The following is an 8537-nucleotide window of genomic DNA, read 5'->3' as shown; positions in this document are numbered from 1 at the left end:
GCATGTTAGTAAGAACAGGAATAATAGTCCTTGAGGTGATGCTTGTTGCAGTACACTCAGGTTTTTAGTTCTGACGAGTGGAGCCCATGGTTCAGTAATTCAGATCATTGGTCTTTTCTGTCCAGCCATGGAAAGAGCATGCCCCAAATATTCCTAAATTGGAAAATCCTAGCCTCCAGCTGTAGTATTTCTTTCAGTTGAACGTAGGTTCTTACTGTAGTTCTATTTTCAGTTGTCCTTTTTTTTTTTTTTTTTTGGAAAAGTAATGAAATTTTATATGAAAAAAACTCCAAATAGCTACTGCCCGACCGTAGACGTAGAAAAGCAGCATCAACCCAAGTGAGGGAGACAAGGAACCATCGTCCAGGGCCTTTGAACAGGAGTACTTGTAGTGTTTTACTGCTTGAGCCGTGTGCCTGCCTCCACTGCTACATGACCATGATAGATGCTGAAAACGGACCAGCTGATCCTGCCTTGGCTGCTACGTGATCTTACATAGCAACCACATATGGAGATGGCCATGATTTCTGATCAATAGTTTAGGCTGTTCCAAGTGTTTGGATCACCCCAAATCAACTCTTCATTCCATATTCCACAGCACCTGAGGTTGATCTATAGGTTCAATAAGTACACACCAAGCATGTCTACATGGTAAGTGCACAGCTAGAAGAAGGAAAAAGAAGCTGAAAGCATGCTCTCCAACAATTGTTGGAGATGGAACAAAGCTTGAGACACATACCATGCCACGCAAGGTGTGTCACTAGCAACATTCACAACCCCCACGACAGGTTCTCTACGACACACGTTCCTTGACAAACAGTTACAACTGCCACTTAAAAAGATGGTGAATTGCAAATATGATCTCTATGCCCTCCAACTGGAAATCATCAGAAACCATTACTCCACTGCAACACAGTTCCAAGTCCATCCATCCATATCAGCCCATGACACAGCATACTGTCTGTGACACACTTGCAAGAAAATCCAAATTGTTTCCTTCATTGCAATTTCTTTTAGAGCTTAAGAGAGTCGAACGTACAAGCCCACTATGGATCTAGAAGTTGATTGAAGTAAGTTTTGCTTGTATTTGTGTGACAAAGAACCTGCTAAATAAAGGATTTAATCTTTGTAATTCCTTTTTTCTAGCAATAGAAGTTCAGAGCACTTTGGTTTTCCAAACCGAAATGTTTCCAAAAGTATGTTTGCGAGTTTCTACATTTTGGTGCAGATGAGATGCACCCCACCCAATTTAGCAGCCTGTTAAACATCAAGTTATCCAAATGGGTGGTGGAAATGCACCTTCTTAGGATGTGGTTTCTGGAAAGAATAGCCTGCCACAAATGGTCAGTTAAACAGATATAAACCCATTTTCACAATGGATATCCAATTGAATGGTGATTTTGGGTACATCCAAATGGGCAGTTGTGCGGTGTTAAAAAATAACCTAACCAATTAAGAGTGCCAAAAAGAAGAAGAAGAAGAAGAGTAATTAGCACAAATCACTATTTCAAAATTTTCTTCTGCATTGTCTCAATTTCACTATAGGATTTGCGAACGAATGCTGGGCCGGCCCACTTCGAATGGTGTGAGCCACATGCAGGGAGACCCGAATGTACAGTTTTTTGGGGGATCCGGCAGAAAGACCAGCCGGCGCCCACCTAACTAGAGGGACTGAGAAATTAATAGAATATCTTAGAAGCCAAAGTCATTTGCATTCACTCTCCTCCTTCAATCTATAGCATAGAACTCTACGGCCATTTTACAATCAGCAAATGAACAGAAAACAGAAGGCCATAATCAGATATTTCGGCCATCTATTTTGAAATATATATGTGTGTGTGTGTGTGGCCTAACCATCTATTTTGGCCATTGATGAAGGGTCAGGATCATCCAACTCATTAGATTTCTAAGGATCACCAATCCATGGTAAAGGCCATAATCAGATCAACAGTTTAGATCATCACAACATGGGCTCAGATACTGGGAATCTGCGTTATCGAACCGTACGTTTGCTCATAAGCAGGACTGTGTAATTCCTATTTGCAATCATACATCCACTGTAAGGGGACAGTCAATCTAACAGAACTGTGCAGAAAACTCACCTAGAAGCAGTAGCTGGGGATGTTGGAGATGTACCGGTAACTATCTCCACACTGTGAATCATTGCACAGCTGTACCACATAATCCAAAGCTCAGGAATCACTCAACTAAAAGAAATGTCCACATATTTATTTACAAATGCACGTGTTGCATGTGGAAAATCTTGACAACCAAGACTATGACTTCACCTTTTGACTCCTGCTGGGACTGCATTGTGACGCACATGGTGATGGGCGGACTCAGATGAGTCGTCAATCCATGTCATTTGGAACAAATGGCTAAACTGTTCTTGGACAGTTACCATCCATAAGAAAATTTTAGTCACTCGAATCTTTTCTAATTTTTACTATATATAATGTGATTAGCTTTTCTTGGCCAGTTACCATCCATAGAAAAATTTTAGTCACTTGAATCTTTTCTAATTTATGCTATATAGAAAAATCAAAAGCAGAAGTTTATCGATGTCATGCATTGTTGGAGAAACTACAGGTGGTAACTGGTCGGTAGATGCATGTAGATGCTTCTTGTGTAGTTTTTGCAGTTTAGGCATCCATTTTGGTTTGTTTTGAATCTTATTTTGGGTTTTGGATTTTGTTGGTTTTTGTTAGATTGATTCGGATTTTCAGATTTTGGTCATGTCTACTTTCATGTATGGGACTAACTAGATTACACCCATCTGTTAGAAAATAATATCCCCATCACCATGCTTAATAAAAAGAAAGGAGGATAAACCTGTTACACTTGTATTGAGCATTTTCTTTTTGTCACTACTGGTGAAATCAGGATTCAATGTTATTCAATGTCATGCTCTGAGTTTTGTTTATCTGTTTATATATGGAGAACAGGTGGTGCTGGTATCTGGTGAGACTGGTTGTAGGAAAACAACTCAGGTTACCACTTCTTTTGAATTATGCTCATTTAGATTACAAATTTTGATGTGATTGTATATAGATTAAGACAATCAGTTACCCATTTAAGGGTTTTTATATGGCTAGGCATAGATACAGTGTGCTCCTTGGTGCATAAAAATCCTTAAATTGTCCCTGTTTGGACAGTTCAATGCCGGATAGAATGTAATGCTTTCATTTTAGCAATTCAAATGCACTTGCCTTTTCTATGCATCATCTCTCTTTCTCTCTGGATATGTTTCTTGCATTTATTTCCATTGTCAAATATCCTCACTTTGTGTTGATACCTGACGTGGGAATCAAATACAAGATCAATATATCTGGAGAGATATGGGGAGATGCTGCCGAAATTTCGGTGTAGGCATTTAAATTTGAAAATGAAAGCGTTACAATCTATTTGGTCTTGGATGGGCAACTGATTTAGTCAGTTAGATAGACATACTCATTCGTAATCTAACTTAAACACATCATGTATACGTTACCAGAGATGGCTTCGATGACACCATGCAAGAACTGGATGCGGGCAGGAAGGTTAACTGTTGAATACATGGAAGGTATTGTAACATTTCTAAAGTACGTGAAACAAAATTCAAATGGGGAAGACTGGCATAGCTGTCCTTGTGCCAAGTGTTGTAATATACGTGGGAAGATGATATTAGAAACCATTTCCGAACACTTGGTTTTTAATGGCATAGATCAAACGTACACGACGTGGTTTCTCCATGGGGAACAATGTCTTGAAACAGGTGCGAGTACATTTGTCGATAATCGTAATGAAGATGTATTGCCCAGAATGGTCGATTTGGTGAATGATGCTTTCGGTCGTTTTCAACCCATTGAGTTAGATGCATGTATGGATGAGGTTAATAATGGAGATGATATTAAAGCTCATGATGAATTAGGCGATGAGGCTCGGTATAGGAAGTTAATGGAGGATGCAAAACAACCCCTATATCCATCGTGTAAACCGGAGCATACAAAGTTGTCTGTGACAGTGGAGTTGCTGAGTATGAAGGCTAGGTTTCGTTGGTCAGACAATAGCTTTACAGAGTTGTTAAACTTGCTCAAGAAAATTTTGCCCAACGAGAACTCTTTGCCAGATAGTACTTATAATGCAAAGAGGCTGATCAGTTCATTGGGTATGAACTATGAGACAATACATGCATGCCCTAACGATTGTATTTTGTACTGGAAGGACCATGTTGATAAGCAGTGTTGTCCAAAATGTGGAGAAAGCAGATGAAAATTTAATAGTGTTGTAAGGTCAACTGCCCCACATGTACCTCGTAAGGTGCTAAGGTACTTCCCATTAACACTGAGGTTAAAAAGACTCTACACTATACCAGAGATTGCAGAGAATATGATATGGCATTCAAAGTCGGCTCAAGATGATATTTGCATGCGTCATCCAGTGGATTCGTCTATGTGGAAGATTGTAGATGAAAAGTATGCTGATTTTGCTGCGGAGCCACGTAACGTTCGTTTAGGACTTGCAACGGATGGATTCAATCCTTTTGGGAATATGAGCAATTCATATAGTTGCTGGCCTGTTATGATTGTTACGTATAATCTCCCACCTCATTTATGCCTGCGGAAGGAGTTTACCATGTTAACACTTTTAATCCCTGGAAAAAAAGGTCTAGGACATGACATTGACGTTTACTTGCAACCGTTGATTGCAGAGTTGCTTGAATTGTGGGAAGGATCTGTGACATATGACTCGCATAGTAAGAATATGTTCACAATGAGGGCAATTTTACTATGGGCAATACATGATTTTCCAGCATATGGACATCTTTCTGGTTGTAGGACAGGAGGAAAGTACGCATGCCCTATTTGTAGTGAGGAGACAGAATCGGTTTGGCTTGAACATGGAAAGAAGTTTGCATATATGGGACATAGAAGATTCCTGCCATCAAGTCATGACTTTAGGACTGATAGAACCAGATTCAATGGGAAAGAGGAAAAAAGAAAGGCTCCGAAGCGTATGAAAGGTTCAGATGTACTACGTAAAATGAATAATATTGAAACCGTTTTCGGAAAGCAAGTGAGAAAGACTAAGAAAAAGTCTAAGAATGACTCGAACAACATTACTGCCTAGACAAAGAGATCAATCCTTTTTGACTTGCCATACTGAGAGCATTTGCCCATTCGTCACAATCTGGATGTGATGCATGTTGAGAAAAATGTCACCGAGAACCTCATTGCAACAATCATGGATACAAAAGATAAGACTAAGGATGGTTTACAAGCCCGTCAGGATCTTCAGGCTATGAAGATAAGAAAGTCTATGTGGCCTGAAGAAAGAAACGGTAGGTTATTCTTACCCAAAGCTCCTTTCACGTTGTCCACATCTGAAAGAAACATGTTTTGTCTGACACTGAGCAATTTGAAAGTCCCAAGAGGATATTGTGGAAACTGGACGCATCGTGTCAATTTAGAGGATTGTCAGCTAAAGGCCCTCAAGTCACATGATTATCACATTGTGATGCAGCAATTGCTACCAGTTTTGTTGATGCACTCGTTTTTAGGAAAGAAGAAGACATTGCACACTGCCATTTGTGAAATGTCAAGATTCTTCAACGTCATATGTTCAAAAGTTATTAATCGTGAAGAGCTTCAAAATATGAAAAAAAAAAATAGTGAAAACATTGTGTATTTGAAAAATATTTCCCCCCATCTTTTTTTGTTCCTATGACACACCTAGTGGTGCACTTAGCAGAGGAAGCACAACTTTGTGGACCTGTCAGATATCGGTGGATGTATCCTTTTGAGAGGTAACATTAATTATCAGAATTTATCAACTTTCTTGAATTAAAGGAGTTTACTTAAAACTTTTCCTAAGTCAAGAACATATTTTTGTAATTTGGTCAGGACATGGATTGTGTTTGAGGTTATTTTGGATATTATTTGACTAAATCTTTATCTTGAATTATTTAGTAGTTTTGCTTGACTAATCTAGTGATTTATTTCAGCTTTTCATCTTCTTATGCATGACAGAAGGTACACATATTTCTATTATGATTTATTTTAATTTTTTCTTTGCTTATGCGTAAAATGTTCTGATTTAAATATTAAGAACTACGTAGTGGCTTGATCCCAATCTTCCAAACATTGGGTAAGTAGGCAGCCGTTCATACTAGACCGTATCGGTGCAGCCACAAATTTTTATTTTATTTTTTTTTCCCTTCTCGTAGTGTGGATGCATTTTCGTCGGAACTACTTGGCAATAAGAGCGAGGTGGATGTAAGTTCTCGAAACCTTTAATTAATCTCAAATCATTTATATCTTTATCGCTTCATTTATATGCTGTCGTTAGGGTCAACTTATAACTCCTCAGAACCCGCTCTGCCGTAAGACATTACGGTGCATAACGGTTCCCATTAGGTAAAGTTGCAAATTATTATTAAGAGTTGGTTGGATATATTTTATTTTTTGTAAATGTTATTAATAGTTTGATGGATGATGAATGTATTTGTGAATGTAAATGAAAAAAAAAAAACTTATTATATATATATATGTGTTATGAATGGAGGATGCCTTGTTTAGGGGGACATGAAATTTTGTAGCTTATGGTATGGTGCCCCAATATTGGTTGTATGTTACTAGTATGTAGTAGATAATACTAGGATCAATAGTAAACATTTTGTTTTGAGTGGAAGACCGAGTAAAAGAACTTGGAAGATGTACTTTTTATGCCTTTCAGCTTCAAACTGGATACCTTTTGGATAAACCAAACATCCATTCACCACTAGTTTTCCAACTTCAGATTCATACTTTGGAATTCAGATTTAACAAATACCAACCTGGCATGTTTTGGTAGGAAATGAATAGATAGTTTAATGTTTATTTTTTCTTCTTTTAATGCGATTTGTGTGATAGACGGTTGCAAGTGTTCGGTTTATGTGATTGAATTTGCTATTTTTTTCCTTATTTTTTCATTCCAAAGTTATCTGGGATTTTTTTAGTCTAATATCATCCCTTGCACTTGCATTAAGCACTTTTGTGGGCATTTTCAAGTTTTGTATCTTTTACAGCATACATGGCCGACTCCAATGGTGATGGTTATGGCAAAACTGAAGATGTTAATGCAATTGACAATCATGGTTTTTTTTCCCCCAACTTGACAGTCATTGAAATCAACTGATTTAGGTGAGATTTTACAAGGACATTGGTAATGAACTGCACATGCATTGGATTCTTTTCTTTAATTTGATCTCCAAATTCTTGCATTTTACTACTAACAGTATTTGTTTTAGTTGCAATGCATGTTTGGGGATCTACTTATCTTTTCTTCTTTTCCATTACACCTAGAGCTCTTCCTTAGCTCTGGAATTGTTTGCCTCTCTATTTATTCATTGGTTGCTAGGATCTTTGGAATGAATCTCTCATATACATGGAATCTAAACCATGGATATCTATTTAAATGGGTACATTTTCTCCTCTCTTTTTTCCCTTTCAAATAGACAATATGTGCTTGACCAAACACATGATATTTTCGTATACAAATCAAGTTTCTTCATGTGGTCCCAAACAGTCAACATGCATGTGGGACCAGCCTAAATTATGGGCCAAGGCATCTATACATATAGGGTTCATCTGATGCATGGATTGTGCTTATTTTTGCACAAGGTGCTCCTCATGGTAGGCCCACCTTTTGGACAAGTTGGATGTTGCATGCACGACAGGTTAGAAGTTGTCCACTGGCTGAACAATAACCTATGGTCCAACTTAGCTGAACTTGATGCATTATCCCTGCTCATAAAAGAGTTCGAATTGTTGGGAAATAGGAATTTCCCAGTTCCTACACTTTCCTTTGGTCATGTCGTTAGGCACTAGGGCATTAAATGCAGATTGCCTTGCACTCTTGTGTATTGATTCCAACATCCAAAGATCCTTTCAAACTGTATTGTACTCTCCCAGTGAATGCTATGAAGTTAAGAAATGCTCTTACCTGAACCTCTAATGGCTAGGATGAATTCTAATCTTTTATTTTGTTAATTGGTTTTAGTTGATTAAACTCTTCACATTTCATGGATTTGAGCTGGTTATTTGTAATATATGAAGGGTTGACTAAACTATTCTTTTCTTGGATTGAATCTGGTTGTTTGTAATATATGTAGGAAGGGCTCAAAAGAAGGTTGAACAAGAGCAGATACTAAGTAGCTAATTCAAGGCAAGGCATAGCCAACAGTTGAAGTTCTGGGTAATTTCTTTTGTACGGGACCTAGTTTAAGAGGGGGAAATGTTTAGTTAGTAGGGTAAGTCAATTTTTGTTGGAGTGGGCCACTTGGGTCATTTCCTCTTTTATTGAATTGAGTTGTTACCAATTTTGTGAATAGGATTCTTATCAAATAGTAGTGTGAATTATTTTTTGAATGACTATCAGGTGCAAGATTAAAAATAATAATAATAATAATTTATCAATATTTTGTTTTATTTACAGATATTTTAGCGACGGACCAAATCCGTCGCTAATTTGTGAACATTAACAGCTAACGACGGATTTGAGGTCCGTCGCTAATTTCC

This window comes from Magnolia sinica, chromosome 14 (genome assembly GCF_029962835.1).
Source record: "Magnolia sinica isolate HGM2019 chromosome 14, MsV1, whole genome shotgun sequence".
Classification (NCBI taxonomy): Eukaryota; Viridiplantae; Streptophyta; class Magnoliopsida; order Magnoliales; family Magnoliaceae; genus Magnolia; species Magnolia sinica.
The sequence above is the reverse complement of the archived record's forward strand: the minus strand, read 5'-3'. Positions refer to the sequence as shown.